Here is a 17,334-nt window from a genome sequence, read left to right as displayed (position 1 = left end):
GTGAAAAATATCTGGTTACTAAGCAGCGGGCCCGTAAGCCGGAAAGCCGTGTCTTAACAACTGGTGACTCATCGGCTGTCAGTGGGCTTCCCCACTGACAGCTGAAATGTAAACAAAACAATGTAATTAAACAAAATACAGTCACTTAACCACTTCCATACCGCACGATTTCTGGCATTCCGCTCCTACATGTAATCATCATTTGTTTTGTTATAAAATTACTCGGAACCCCTAAACATTACATATTTTTTAGCAGAGACCCTAGGGAATAAAATGGCGGTCATTGCAACTTTTTAAGTCACACGGTATTTGCGCTGAAATTTTTCAAACGTGTTTTTAAAAAAAAATAAAGTTTTATGAATTAAAAAAAAAAAAAGCAGTAAAGTTAGCCCAATTTTTTTTTTTAAATGTGAAATATTATGTTTCAGTACATCAAGTAAATAGACATCTAACATGTCACGCTTTAAAATTGCGCACACTTGTGGAATGACGCCAAATTTCGGTACTTAAAAATCTCTATAGGGGATGCTTTAAAATGTTTTACATGTTACCAGTTTAGAGTTACAGAGGAGGTATTGGGCTAGAATAGTTGCTCTCGCTCTAACATTCATGGCGATACCTCACATATATGGATTAAACGCCGTTTACATATGTGTCCGCGATGAACGCATGCATTCGCTTACGCGTCCGAGCTCGCAGGAACAGGGGCACTTTAATTTTTTTTTTTTTTTTTTTACACTTTCCCTTTAATTTTTTTTTTGATCACTTTAATCCCTTTTACAAGGAATGTAAACATCCCTTGTAAAAGGAATAGTGAATGACAGGTCCTCAGATCTCTCCTACAGGCTAGAAAGCCTAAAATAAAAAAAAATAAAAATTTCTCGGCAATTCAGCCGAAATCAGTGCAGTATTGACAACTGCCAGGCCAGGCGTGATGTCATCACATTGTGAAAAACGAAAAAATTAATGCTGCGCTATGGTGATATAATAGTGCCTCAAAAAAATGCCTGCTATTAAACCGGCAAGGTGTGAAAACCGAGAAGCCATACTCCTGTGCTGAAAGTGTTCTAATACAAACAATCTTTTTTTTTCTGGTTCTGGACATGCTACAGAGCTGAAACTTCACATGTACACGTTTTAGACCCCACAGATACGAAATCCAAAGTAAAAATCCAAAAATCTATTTTTTTTTTTTCAATAATTGGCTTTTTTATCAAAAATGACAATTTTTAAGAACTTTTTTGTGTGATTTTGTGTCTGGGGGTCTAAAAGGTGTACCTGTGAAGTTTCAGCTCTGTAGCATGTCCAGAACCAGAAAAAAAAGATCATATAGGTGTAAAATGAGGGTCCCACATCCCTGTTCTACTGAAAAATTATCTTTTTTTTTTCATGGTTCTGGACATGCTACAGAGCTGAAATCTCTCCTTTTTTTATTTTTTTTCAATAATTGGCTTTTTTATCAAAAATGACAATTTTTAAGAACTTTTTTTGTGTGATTAATAGTTAATGGGGCATGACCCAGAACCCTAGGCACTTTTTAGGGGCATTTATTGGGTTTTAGGGCTTAAAAAATGTGTTTTTTTGATTACCTAAGTTCGGGTCCCATTGATTTCAATGGGGTTCTGAAATCCGGGCCGAACTTTCGGGAAGTTCGGATGTTCTGGCCGAACCGAACTTTTCAAAAGTTCGATCATCCTTAATTACCAAGAACTAGAAATCCCTCTAAAATTGATGCTAAAGCAACAATAAAGGAGCTGAAGGAATATGTGGGAAGTACTGGATGTGTGGTACATGTGACAACAGTTTCCCATATTCTTCATATGTCTGGGCTATGGGGTAGAGTGGCATTCGGAAGTCTTTATTTACGAAGAAAAACATCCAAGCCTGGCTAAAGTTTGCAAAAACACTTCTGAAGTTTCCCAAAAGCATGTGGGAAAATGTGTTATGGTCTGATGAAACCAAGGTTAAACTTTTGTGGCCATAATTCCAAAAGATATGTTTGGCACAAAAACAACACTGCACATCACCAAAAGAACATCATACCCACCCTGAAGCATGGTGATGGCAGCATCTTGTTTTAGGGCTGTTTTTCTTCAGCTGGAACAGGGGCCTTAGTCAAGGTAGAGGGAATTATGAACAGTTTCAAAAAACAGTCAACAGTGGCACAAAACCTACAGGCTTCTGCTAGAAAGCTGAACATGAAGAGGGACTTCATCTTTTAGCATGATAAGAACCCATAGCATGCATCCAAATCAGTAAAGCAATGGCTTCACCAGAAGAAGATCAAAGTTTTGGAATGGCCCAGCCAGAGCCCAGACCTGAATCCCATTGTGGGATGATCTGAAGAGGGCTGTGCACAGGAGATGCCCTCTTTTGCAAAGAAGAGTGGGCAAATATTGCCAAGTCAAGATGTACCATGCCGATAAACTCATACCCAAAAATACTGAGGGCTGTATTATTTGGCCTTTGTGAAGGTTATAGAGTCTTTAAGCTATGGTGCCAATCATTGAAAATTGATCACACCTGATGTACTGACTCATTTCTTGAGACACTAACAAGCCAGGAAAGTATAAATAACCCCCAAATTACCCCTTTTTGGAAAGTAGACATTCCAAGGTATTTCATAAGAGGCATGGTGAGTTTTTTGAAGTTGTAATTTTTCCCACAATTCTTTGCTAAATTAAGATTATTCTTTTGACAAAATTGTCATATTATCAAGTTTTTTTCTCACACACTGTATAGGCATACTTGCAACTGCACCCCAAAATACATTCTGCTACTCCTCCTGAGTATGGCGATACCACACGTGTGAGACTTTTACACAGTCTGACCACATACGGAGACCCAACATCCAAGTAGCACCTTCAGGTGTTCTAGGAGCAAAAATTACACATATCATTTCCTGACAACCTATCATCCTTTTGAAGGTCCTGGAGCATCAGGACAATGGAAAAACCCACACATTGACCCCATTTTGAAAAGCAAACACCCAGCACATAATCTAGGAGGCATAATGTGTCTCTTTAACATGTCATTTTTTTCCACACGTTTTTGGTAAATGTGGAAAGAAAATGAAAACGCATTTTTGTTGCAGAAAGTTGTCCATTTATAAGATATTTCTAACACATAGCATGTACATAGCAAAAATGACACCCCAAAATACATTCTGCTACTCCTCCTGAGTATGGCAATACCACATGTGTGAGACTTTTCCACAGCCTAGCCACATACAGAGGCCCAACATGCAGGGAGCACCATCATTTCCTGACTAACCATTACAATTTTGTGAGGCAATGTAGGGCACTGATGAGCACTGATGTGACATGGATGTGGCACAGATTAGCACTGAAGTGACATGGATGTGGTACAAATCAGCATTGATGTGGCATGGATGAGCACTGATGTGGCATGGATGTGGCACAGATGAGCATGGATGTGGCACAGATGAGCACGGATGTGGCATGGATGAGCATTGATGTGGCATGGATGTGGCACAGATGAGCACTGACTTGGCATTGATGTGGCATGAATGGCTTGGATTTGGCAAGAATGAGTATTTATGTGGCATGGATGTGGCATGGATGTGGCATGGAGGTGGCATGAATGAGCACTGATGTGGCAAGGATGAGCACTGAAGTAGCATGGATATGGTATGGAAGAGCACTGATGTTACATGGATGAGCACTGACATGGCATGAATGTGGCAAGAATGAGCACGGATGTGGCATGGAGGTGGCACGAATGAACACTGATGTGGCATGGATGAGCACTGATGTGGCACGGATGTGGCATGGATTAGCACAGATGTGGCATGGATGAGCACTGACATGGCATGGATGTGGTAAGAATGAACACTTATGTGGCACAGATGTGGCATGGATGTGGCACAGTTGAGCACTGATGTGACATGGATGAGAACTGACATGGCATGGATGTGGCAAAAATGAGCACTCATGTGGCACGGATGAGCACTCATGTGGCACGGATGAGCACTGATGTGGCATGGATGAGTATTGACACGGCATGAATGTGGCACGGATGAGCACTGATGTGGCATGGATGAGCATTGATGTGGCATGGATGTGGCACAGATGAGCACTGACTTGGCATTGATGTGGCATGAATGGCTTGGATTTGGCAAGAATGAGTATTTATGTGGCATGGATGTGGCATGGATGTGGCATGGATGTGGCATGAATGAGCACTGATGTGGAAAGGATGAGCACTGAAGTAGCATGGATATGGCATGGAAGAGCACTGATGTTACATGGATGAGCACTGACATGGCATGAATGTGGCAAGAATGAGCACTGATGTGGCATGGAGGTGGCACAAATGAACACTGATGTGGCATGGATGAGCACTGATGTGGCACGGATGTGGCATGGATGAGCACAGATGTGGCATGGATGAGCACTGACATGGCATGGATGTGGTAAGAATGAAAACTTATGTGGCACAGATGAGCACAGATGTGGCATGGATGTGGCACAGTTGAGCACTGATGTGGCATGGATGTGGCACAGTTGAGCACTGATGTGCCATGGATGAGCATGTATGTGGCATGGATAAGCCACAGATGAGCACTGAGGTGGCACGGGTGGGCACAGATGAGGCATGGATGTGACACGGGTGGGCATTGATGAGGCATGATTAAGGCACAGATGGGCATGTTTGAGGCATGATTGAGGCACAGATAGGCATGAATGAGGCATGGATGGGCATGATTGAGGCATGGATGGGCATGAATGAGGCATTATTGAAGTATGGATGAGGTATGGAGGAGGCAGGGGATGAGTGCTGCTGCAGTCTCTCTCCTCTCCACGCATGCTGTACCAATCGCTGTGTACAGCGTGCGAGGAGAGGAGAGAACTGAACCGGGCATGCGCCGATTTGTTGACAAGTGATCGCTCCATCATTGGACAGAGCGATCACATGGTAAAGGGCCGCTGTCATTGGCTCTTTACCACGATCAGTGATGTGCCGGGTCCCTTGGAACCAGCGAGCACGGTCACTTCAGTGTGGGCACGCGGGAAGCGAGATTTTGAGAGGACTTTATTGTACACCCTCCCAGAATAAGCCGATCGTGCTGTAGCCGTCATTTGGCTATGGCCCGGATGGCAAATGGTTAAAGGTGCTTCAAGTCGCACTGAAGTTGCCTGGCAAAGTGACATTGTAAGTCATGCCACTTTTAGGTCGCATTAGTGTAAACCTAGGCCTTAAACATCTTTTTTCTTTGGTTAGTTTGTTAATGTTTTCACACATTTAACACATAAATTTACACATTTCACATTTTCTATTCAGCACTGTGCAAATTTAACTGGCAATTGCATGGTCATGCACAAGAACTTATTTTATTTAATTTGAATGGCAACTGCGTGGTCAAGAACAGAACTTCTTTTGGGCGGCAGGCATCCCACGATTCTGTTTGCACGATTTTCCTGGGATTCCTTGGGTGACAATCAAGGCAAAATCACGGCGCATTTGGGGTGCCATTGGAAGTGACAGGAATCGCACGGGCATCCTGCAATTTACAGTGATTCGGGATCGCTGGCAGAATTGCGGCGATTCTGCCCACAATCCGGAACTCCAATGACTGGAGTTATGATCACATTTAAAGGGAAAGCACTTCCATTTGTATTATAAGGTTTGTATATCTGGTATTTGGGTATTGGGTTGCTGCAGACTTTGCAAATAAGTGTTTGACACTGAGCACAGGTGGTTGGGCATAATAACTGCTAGCATCAAGCTGCACTGTTCATCTGCAGTGTGATCAATTTAAAAAGTGTAACTGTCACATAAAGTTAAGCTTTTTTTTTAATTTAAAAAAAGGAACAATATTTTAAAAACTACATTTTTGAGCATTTGTCAGAATATAATAAAATATGGCAAGGATTTTATTTTTAATTAAACATTGTAATAGCTTACAGTTTTTTTCAAAAAAAATAAACAATAGTAACTGTGACGATACTCACCGTCACTAGGAGTGAAAGACAGATACTTAATGGACACTGAGAATGGTTTTGGATTGCTTCAAATGGGTTCTGTGGTTACACTTATGATAATGTGTATTGTACTTCAATGTAAGAGACAGACAGTCTGTCACTGGTGGTCTTTTCCTATTGTCTGTGTAATTAGGTGTGATGTGAATTCTGTAACGCCTGTCTTTCCCATTGTTAATTTTTAATGAACTCACATATTGTTTCTGTCCAGATGGCTAGATAATTAGTTCAGGTTAATTATATTCCTGTATACAATTTCATCTGTGTATCATAATGTAATCAGGCAACCCCTGACCTGTGTGTGGTAATCTGATCAGGAGGGGGATGTCCATGCTGTATATAAACTGTGTGACTGTTCAATAAAGGAGAAGGTTCCAAAACTTGTACAATCTAAGTTGTCAGCTAGCTTTGGGGGGAGTTGGCATATTTGATATTTATGTTCAAGACTGAAGGAAGTGGTATACTGACGGAAGCCCACAGCCACAGTGTGGGTCATGGTTCAGTTTCATTGGTGGCAGCGGTGGGATGCTTCCTGCAGTCTGGGACATCTAAACCTCCAGGATCCAAGGTCCGGATAGCAGAAGAGGAGAGGTACAGATGTCAGCCACCATGGAAAAGGAATTCGAAAGGAGGTTGCGAGAGATGCTGATACAGCACAGGGGACCAGTGTCAGAGAAGGTCCTGCTAGGATGGTATGATGTAATCCGCTGGAAACTCTGGAAGGAAGCACTAGCCCGTGAGCAGGGATACCAGGGAAAAATCCTCCCCTCCTTCCAGGAAAGTTACTGGTCGCAGTACGAAGTTCGAATGGTGTTTTTGAGGAGCAAACCGCGCAAGGAATGGAAAGCTGAGTTAAGCTGGCTGGTCCAGTTGGAGATGCTGTTGGATGAGAGATACAGAGCTCTCCGCTGGTATGTAACCCAAGTGTGCCCATGGGCAGTACACGACAGCCCAACAGAAGGCTTTTGCTAATGCGGACTGGGGCTGATACTAGAGAGGCTGTCCAAGGAACCTGACTTTGGGAGAAATTTGGAGTGGCGGTTAGGGGAAATTTTGGAATACAGAGAACAGATCCTTAATGTCTTAGAAGTGCACTGTAAGATTTGGAATTTCTAGCCAATCAGGAATGGGAGCTGGAAATCACCTACAGACGGCAGCTAGACTCTGCTCACCCCCGGGTCTGGGCTCCCCTTGCCTGGGAATATCCAGAAGTACCAGCTGACAATCCAGAAATTCTAACTGAGGAATCAACAATGTGGCACAGTAATAGTGTGCTTTGATCACCTGCACCCACGGTTTTGGATGCGGAGGTCTTATGGCGGATGCAGCAAGTGCTGACTTACCTTGACGGATCTGTTTCTGCACACGATGAGCTTGGATGGAGGAATGCGTCTGTCCAGCCACTGGATAAAGGTATAGGAGAAGAGGCAGCCATCTTCATTCCCCAACCACGAATAACAGATTAATTGAATTTCCATCGGAGGATGATATGGAGGATAAATCACTGTAACGCTCCTGCGTTTTTATAGTAAGCTGGATTTGCAACTGCAGAATCTCCACTCAGTAGTCATGTAGAGATGTGTTGAAACACCAGATCCAACTCTCCAGACTCATCACTGTGGGCCTGTCTGCTTCAGCATACAGATATACACACACTCAATAAGATGTTCCTGGAGTGATGGGATGTATATGACAGTATGGAGGTGATGTGCTGAAGGGACAGGTGTGAGCAGTGACAACAATGATAAGCACTTGATAGTAATGTTCAGGAGAGTAGTAGATGGTAATAGGTAGAATGCAGATAGGTTAGTGATCATGTATGGTAACAGGTGGTGAGGACAGCAGATGATATATACAGGATAGACTAACCCAGTGCATGGATAGATGGTAGTAGACTCAAGAGCTAGCAATCTATGTAACAGTGCAGATGATAGAATTAGTATGCATAGATAGTAACAGTCCTTAATGTGCAGAGGTAGATAGTGTAAGTTAGTTATGGAGGAATCCCCTGTGGGGTACTTATCACTAGTAAGGTTAGTAAGTAGAGGGGTCCGGTAATGAGGAAGTGATCCGGTAGCAAGATACGGGATCAGTAGCGAGGTTCCGGTCTGTTCCAGGTAAAGAGAATAGCTGGAGGCTCCGGCAGCATAAGACAAGGCTTGTGAGCATGCGGTAACATTTAACGAACAATGTGAGAGAGAAAGCCGGCGATTGAAATAGCCGCTCAGAGCGGCACTCAGCGATGATGTCATCCGGCTTAAAGGTATAGGCGTTCCACCTAGCTAAAAAGGTGGGACGCAATATAAAAAGGAAAATGGGCAATAAGGGTACCAAAGGTACCAGAATCTTACAGTACCCCCCCCTTAAGGCCGGCTCCGGAAGGCCTATAGTACTGGTTTCTCCGGGTATTTAGAGTGAAACCTTCGTATAAGCCTAGGTGCGTGAACATCAGAAGTATCCAACCAGGTGTCGTCTTGGGGTCCATAGTTCTTCCATCTTATGAGATACGAGAATCCAAGATCTCCTTAATCTCAAATTCTTCTCTGCCTTCAACTTGTATTGGAGGTGGAGGCAAGATGGTAGGCCTTATTCCTTGGTTAGGAACATGTGGTTTCAGTAGCGACACATGAAAGATGGGATGTATTCTGAGATCTGCCGGTAAGGTGAGTTGCACTGCAGCTTTACCAATGAGTTTCTTAATTGGGAAGGGTCCCAGAAATAAAGGTCCAAGCTTTTTGCTAGGGATCTTTAACCTTAAATTTTTTGTCGATAGCCAAACGAGGTCCCCAATAGCATATTGCGGAGAAGGTCTTCTACGAAGGTCGTAGTACTTTTTTTGTTGACTATGAGCGTGTGAGATGGTGGTATTAAGTAAACCCAGAGAGTCTTTTATTTGGGTAAGATAATCCGAGGCTACTGGGTTACTTGATGGTAGGATGCGTGGTGGAAGAAGTGTGGGATGAAACCCATAGTTCAAGTAGAACGGACTTTGCTTAGTAGTACTGTGGGTTGCGTTGTTATAAGCAAATTCCGCCAGAGGGAGGAGGTCCACCCAATCATCCTGTAGGTATGATGTGTAGCAACGCAGATATTGTTCTATACACTGGTTGACTCTTTCAGTCTGTCTGTTGGTCTGAGGGTGGTAAGAAGTGAGCTTTCGCTCAATCCGTAGTATTTGACATAGAGCTTGCCAAAACTTGGAGATAAACTGTGAACCAAGGTCGGATAAAAGAGTCTTTGGAATTCCATGTAACTTGAACACATGTTTCATTAGTAGTTCCGCTGTTTGTTTAGATGAAGGTAGTCTGCGAATAGCAATGAAATGTGCCATCTTTGTCAGATGGTCCACTGACACTAGAATGGTATTAAATCCTTTGGAAGGTGGTAGTTCTACTATAAAGTCTAAGGACACAACTTCCCATGGGACCTGGGGTATTGGTAGACTGCAGAGTAGACCAGATGGTTTTGTAGTGTCAATTTTGGACCTTGCACAGATGTCACATGAAGAAACTAATTTTTGTACAGACGTCTTCATATCAGGCCACCAAAACTGCCTGGTAAGCAAATTAAGGGTTTTCGTCATACCCATATGTCCTGCCATAGGCACATCATGTGATAATTCCAAGATCTTGGTGCGCATAGTAGGGGGTATGTAGAGTTTGTCGTTGTAATAGAGGAAGCCTTCTGCATCAGTACTTAGTTGTGGTGGAGGTGAATCCAATCCTATACTGTGCAAAATCTCTTCCTTCAGGGAACGAACAACACCAATAATACGTTCATAGGGTATTATAGGAATAGAAGGGATTTCGGCGCAGTTATCTTCGGTTAATCGTGATAGCGGATCCGCTTTTTTATTTTTGTCTGCAGGCGTGTAGGTCACTAGGAAGTTGAATCTTAGGAAGAATAATGACCATCGTACCTGCCGGTGGGAAAGAGTTTTGTTAGTCTGGAGGTATTGAAGGTTTTTATGATCTGTATATATGAGTATTGGTAATCGGGTACCTTCAAGTAGATGTCGCCAATTCTCCAGTGCCAGTTTTATGGCAAGCAACTCCTTTTCACCCACTGGGTAATTCACCTCTGGGCTGCTTAGTGATTTAGAGAAGAAAGCAACTGGGTGGAGTGGTGAAGTATTTGTTGGTCGTTGGGAGAGAACTGCTCCTACTGCCATGTTTGACGCATCTACCTCCAGAATATATTGGAGGGATGGGTCTGGATGGCGTAGTATGGGAGCAGAAGTAAAGCTTGATTTTAACAAGCGGAAAGCTCCATTTGCTTCTTCTGACCATTTGAATGGTTTCTTTATACTTGTAAGTTGTGTGAGAGGTCTCACAATAGCAGAGAAGTTCTTGATGAACTTCCTATAGAAGTTTGAAAATCCAAGGAATCGCTGTAATGCCTTACGAGTTGTTGGTATAGGCCAATCCAGAATACAGGATATCTTGCTCATATCCATCTTGATTCCGGTTTTGGATATGATGTATCCTAGGAATAATATTTCTTCTTTATGAAATAGGCATTTTTTTAATTTCACGTATAGATTGTGTGCGAGTAATCTGGATAACACAAGTCTTACATGTTTTATATGTTCAGACAAAGATCGAGAATAGATAAGTATATCGTCCAGATATACCACAACACAGACATCAAGTAAGTCTCTAAAGATGTCGTTTATGAACCGTTGAAAAGCTGCGGGAGCATTACACAACCCGAATGGCATCACAAGATATTCGAATAATCCGTATCTGGTTCTGAATGCTGTCTTCCACTCATCTCCGTCACGGATTCGGATTAGGTTGTATGCCCCTTTTAGGTCCAATTTAGAGAAGTAGGTAGCCCCACGCACTTGTTCAATGAGTTCAGGGATGAGCGGTAAAGGATAGCGATCCTTTATCGTAATGGTATTTAATTGCCTATAATCGATAATAGGCCTAAGACTTGAATCCTTATTGCGGACAAAGAAAAGTCCTGCAGCTGTGGAAGAAGTAGAGGGTCTGATGAACCCTTTTGTCAAATTCTCATCCAAGTATTCCTTGAGATGAGAGAGTTCATCCTGTGAAAGAGGATAAACATGACCGAAAGGCAATTTGCTGGTAGGGAGTAGATCGATAGTGCAATCATAATCCCTATGGGGAGGCAACACTTGAGCATTTTTCTCAAGGAAAACTTCGGACAGATCTTGATAGCATAGTGGTGCAATCTCATCTGACACCACAGTCAGGATCTTTCCATAAGATGGGAGGTTACACGTAATCTCGCAATAGTGAGAAGGGAAAGTTAGAGTCCGTGTTTTCCAATCTATGGTTGGTTGATGTGTGTGTAACCAGGGAAGTCCCAAAATAATGGGAAAATGGGGTGAAGATAGTACATCAAAAGTGGTGGTCTCCATATGAGACTCGTTAGCAGTGACAAGGAGTGCTTGTGTCTGATTGGTGATTGGACCAGAAGATAACGGAATACCGTTAATGAAACTAACAGAGACAGGTTTAGGTTTTGAAATAATAGGTATTTTATTTAAAGTAACAAAACGTGTATCGATATAGTTCCCACAAGATCCTGTGTCGATCATAGCCTTGGTGGTAATCCTAGTCTGGTCCCACTGTAATGTTAAATGAACAAAGAGATAGGGATTAGAAAAGGAAGTCGTTAATCCCCCTAGCAAGACATGTGAACACTCACCCTCTTTTTTGCAGACAAGGGGACAGACGCTTATCAAATGATCCGGGGATGCGCAGTACATGCAGAGGTTTCTGGATCTTCTCCTGGCTCGTTCAGTAGTTGATAAAGGTGGGCGTATGGTTCCTACCTCCATAGGAGTAGGGTCAACAGCCGAAATCCGAGAAAGACTAGACAATGGCATTCCCATTTTCTCAGCCTTTCTTTCTCGCAGTCGCCTGTCAATGTTGATACTGAGTTGTATTAAGGCATCCAAAGTGCCAGGTAAATCCGCTCGGGCGAGCTCGTCTTTAACGGCTTCTGACAACCCGAGTCTGAACTGAGTTCGCAGAGATGTATCATTCCACCCTGAATCAAGGGTCCATCTTTTGAACTCTGCTACAAAGTCTTCAACAGGTCTCCTTCCTTGTTTTAAAGCCCTCAATTGGATATCAGCAGTACTCTGCCTATTGGGGTCTTCATATAAGCTAGCGAGTTCCGCTAGGAATAAAGGATAGGAGTTGAGATGATCATCTTTCTCAAAGAGAGGGTCTGCCCAGGCCCGTGGATCACCCGTTAAGTATGAAATAACGGTACAAACTTTAATTTGATCAGTAGGGTAAGTACGAGGTTTTAGCAAAAAAAGCAATTGACATGCGTTTTTGAATTCACTAAATTTTTTCCGATCACCTGTAAACACTAGAGGAGGGTTTATTTTAGGTTCAGGGGGCTGAGCAGCAGTAAGCTGTGAAAGACGGGTTACCTGCTGTCTCAGAGTCTGATTTTCATCTTTTACTTCAGTAAGAGCAAGTATTAATGCATTTACTTGTTGTGTTAATTGTCACTTGAGTGGGTAATTCTGCTGAATCCATTTTTTAGGTTCGTTCAATCTGTAACGCTCCTGCGTTTTTATAGTAAGCTGGATTTGCAGCTGCAGAATCTCCACTCAGTAGTCATGTAGAGATGTGTTGAAACACCAGATCCAACTCTCCAGACTCATCACTGTGGGCCTGTCTGCTTCAGCATACAGATATACACACACTCAATAAGATGTTCCTGGAGTGATGGGATGTATATGACAGTATGGAGGTGATGTGCTGAAGGGACAGTTGTGAGCAGTGACAGCAATGATAAGCACTTGATAGTAATGTTCAGGAGAGTAGTAGATGGTAATAGGTAGAATGCAGATAGGTTAGTGATCATGTATGGTAACAGGTGGTGAGGACAGCAGATGATATACACAGGATAGACTAACCCAGTGCAAGGATAGATGGTAGTAGACTCAAGAGCTAGCAATCTATGTAACAGTGCAGATGATAGAATTAGTATGCATAGATAGTAACAGTCCTTAATGTGCAGAGGTAGATAGTGTAAGTTAGTTATGGAGGAATCCCCTGTGGGGTACTTATCACTAGTAAGGTTAGTAAGTAGAGGGGTCCGGTAGTGAGGAAGTGATCCGGTAGCGAGATACGGGATCAGTAGCGAGGTTCCGGTCTGTTCCAGGTAAAGAGAATAGCTGGAGGCTCCGGCAGCATAAGACAAGGCTTGTGAGCATGCGGTAACATTGAACAAACAATGTGAGAGAGAAAGCCGGCGATTGAAATAGCCGCTCAGAGCGGCGCTCAGCGATGATGTCATCCGGCTTAAAGGTATATGCGTTCCACCTAACTAAAAAGGTGGGACGCAATATAAAAAGGAAAATGGGCAATAAGGGTACCAAAGGTACCAGAATCTTACAATCACCCGCCAAAGTGATGGCAATGGGCCCAAGTGCCACCAGCCCATGCCCTGGACTTTCAGCAATTCCAGAGGCTGGGGATTTAATATACTTTTCTGCTGAGGAGGAAAATCCCAGTAAGACTACAGTTGAAGAGCGGGCATCCAGGCATAGCGATGCTGACCTCTGCCTACAACAATTGGTGACCCAAGAAGATGTGTGCAAGGCCACTGACTTTACAGTTTACTTTCCTGCAGAACAGCTGGTATCAGGGCCTAGCATCACTGAGCGCTGCCCAACACCAACAGCAGCTTCAGCCTTCCTGAGAGAAGAGGCAGCTGACCTTTTTCCTACACCACTGACAGGGACATGGTATTTCCTGCCAGCAACATTTGTGGAATTACAAGAAACTTCTCCAGCTGAAGTGCTGACAACTGAACAGAGTGTCCAAGACCTCTGCCCCACACCTGTGGCAGTTCCAGAGGCCCAGGGTGAGAAGGTGGTGATCACTCCCCAACAGCAGATACACAGTTAGGAGAAGGTGGTCATCCTTCCTCCTCAGTGAGAGATCCACAGTTTGGGAGCGGAGGAAGCCAGTCTCCCTCCCCAACAGTTAGCCAGAGTAGATTATGTGGAGTCCCCAGCAGAAGTACTGGCAATAGGGCAGAGTGATACCAACCTCTTCCCAGCACCCACAATAGCTACAGAGTTCCAGGAAGCTGGGGAAATCAGACCCTTGAACCAGTGACCTGCTGATGAAGTGAAGCTTCTACACCCAGCTGAAGCGCTGGCAGCCGGACAGAGAGTCAACGACCTCTGCCCCACACCTGTGGAAGTTCCGGAGCCCCTGGGTGAGAAGGAAGAGGAGGTTGTTGTCCTCCCTCCCCAACAGTCATTCAGAGCAGAGGAAACTGTCTTCCCTCCGAAGGCCAGGATCTGTCAATCTGGGAGACAGTACCAGAGAAAGGTTGTCCCAACACCCAGATGAAGGTAAGGAAGATGGAGCAGCTGACTCCCCTTCCCAGCAGCAGATGGCACCCCAGAATGATGACACTAACCCAGCAGAAAAGCTGGCAACAGAGCAGAGTGCTGCTGGCCTCTGTCCTCAACTAACAAAAGATGGAGTTGCTGTGGTAGTGAATGGGACTGCGGTCTTCACCTTTATATCTCAGGGATGCTGGGCAGTCGGCCCAGGTCCCCAACAGCATGAGGGAGTGAGCCCAGCCACCCTGTCTTCTTTCCAGTGGCTGAAAGGACTCCAGGGTGAAGGGCCAGTGCACGGTTCTCCCCCTGCAGCTGTTATGTTTTACGAGAGAGGCAGAGGTTGGCTTGGTGAGTAATGCTCTGTTCGGGACAATTTGCTTGGGGTACTGTATGGGTACAGACATTGGGGGACTGGAACTACAGATTACCTTCAAAGTCAACCCGTTTGGGGGTCCCCTCCTGTGTTAGTCTCCTTCTGAAAGGGGAGAGATGTGACAGGAGTCACTTTGGTTGGGGGGCCCGTGGAACACAGCTTATCTTAGAGAGGTTGGGAAATATCTCTCTCAGCCCCCTAGGCCCCTCCTATTTGTAAGTCACCCTGTGTTTATTAGGGACACAGGGTGACCAAGAAGCCCAGTCTGGCCTACCCAAAGCAGACTTCCACAGATTGATCGGCTATGAGAGCCAAATGCGCCCTGCCGGGACAAACTTCTAAACTATGTGGAACTTTGTCAAGGAAGCTGCCATGATGGATTGACTCTTTGGGACTTGTTACCCGACTAACTCAGGCACAGACCGATTGGAGGTCTGGTACCTGGTTAGTCTACCTTTGGGGGCGGTAGATATGTGACGGTACTCACCGTCACTGGGAGTGAAAGACAGATTTAATGGACACGGAGAATGGTTTGGATTGCTTCAAATGGGTTCTGTGGTTACACTTATGATAATGTGTATTGTACTTCAATGTCAGAGACAGACAGTCTGTCACTGGCAGTCTTTTCCTATTTTCTGTGTAATGAGGTGTGATGTGGATTCCGATAAGCCTGTCTGTCCCATTGTTAATTGTTAATTAACTCACATATTGTTTCCGCTCAGATGGTTAGATAATTAGTTCAGGTTAATTATATTTCTGTATACAATTTCATCTGCATATGATAATGTAATCAGGCAAACCCTGACCTGTGTGGTAATCTGATCAGGAGGGGGGATGTCCATGCTGTATATAAACTGTGTGACTGTTCAATAAAGGAGAAGGTTCCAAAACTTGTACAAGCTATGTTGTCGGCTAGCTTTGTACGAGGGGGCAGCTGGAAAATCTGATATCTATGTTCAAAGACTGAAGGAAGCGGTATACTGCAGTGTTAATTTTGGCAGAAAATTTCAATTTAGTTTTAGTTATAGTCTTTTGACTAAAAGGCCATTTTAGTTTTAGTCGTATTTTAGTCTTTTGACTGAAATGCGATTTTAGTTTTAGTCGTATTTTAGTCATCTGAATTTTTTAGTTTTAGTCGTATTTTAGTAGACTAAATTCTCCAGTACATTTTAGTGGACTAAAATCTCATACATTTTAGTCAACTACAAATCGAATAGGTTTAGGTTAATTGCAATGCATTATTTAAACATTTCTCTAGCATTTCCAAATGAATTGTATACTCCTGGAGTAAAAATCTAATATGTTATTATAAGGTTTGAACACACACTAAAGACACAGATATAGCCATTGTAATATATAACATCTTTATAAATAAAACCAAGTTTCATAAACAAACAGAAATATTGCTTTTTGACAAACCGAAGTGCAACTTTAAAATACAAAAAACCCAAAAAACTGTAAACTGTAAACTCCATTGGCTGTAATGTCATTGCACATATTACCTGAATATATTACCAACATTAACCACTTCCATACCGAGTCATGTAAAATGACGTCGGCAAAGTGGTTGTCTAGATCCGGGCCGCCGTCATATGACGTCGGCCCGTTCTAGCTGCTACTGCGCGCCCCCGGCGGCGCGCAGCGGCGCGATCAGGGATGAGGCTCGTCCCTCAGACATAGCCCATCCCTGATCAAGGTAAACAGCCAATAGAAATTGGCTGTTTACCATGTGATCGGCTGTGTCAATCACAGCCGATCACATGAGCGGCTCCAGCACGAGCCGCTCGTTCTCTCTGCAATGCGCGCCCCCGGGGGCGCGCAGAGCAGCGATCGGGGACGAGGCTCGTCCCTCGGACAGAGTCGATCCCCGATCTAGGTAAAGAGCCAATGAAATTGGCTCTTTACCACGTGACCGGCTGTGTCCAATTACAGCCGGTCACAAATGTCAACAGAGAACACGGTAACTAGCTGTCACCGTGTTCTCCTCCTCACACACTGATCCTGTGTGAGGAAGAGATTGTGGTAACAGCTAGTTACCAACTACAGTGCACCCTAAACACACTGATTGCCCCCCCCCCAATAAAGAGCACCTGTCACTAGCCCATCAAAGTACCCGAGTACCTGTCACCAGCCCATCAGGTACTCAGATGACAGGTACTTGGGTACTCTGATGGGCTGGTGACAGGTATTCGGGTACTCTGATGACAGGTACTCGGGTACTCTGATGACAGGTACTCGGGTACTCTGATGACAGGTACTCGGGTACTCTGACGGGTACTCGGGTACTCTGATGACAGGTACTCGGGTACTCTGATGACAGGTACTCAGGTACTCTGATGACGGGTACTCAGGTACTCTGATGACAGGTACTCGGGTACTCTGATGACGGGTACTCGGGTACTCTGATGACAGGTACTCGGGTACTCTGATGACGGGTACTCAGGTACTCTGATGACGGGTACTCGGGTACTCTGATGACAGGTACTCGAGTACTCTGATGACGGGTACTCGGGTACTCTGATGACGGGTACTCGGGTACTCTGACAGGTACTCGGGTACTCTGATGACAGGTACTCGGGTACTCTGATGACAGGTACTCGGGT

Source organism: Pelophylax lessonae (assembly GCF_965119305.1).
Source record: "Pelophylax lessonae genome assembly, chromosome: 3".
Classification (NCBI taxonomy): domain Eukaryota; kingdom Metazoa; phylum Chordata; class Amphibia; order Anura; family Ranidae; genus Pelophylax; species Pelophylax lessonae.
Note: the sequence above shows the minus strand (reverse complement) of the source record.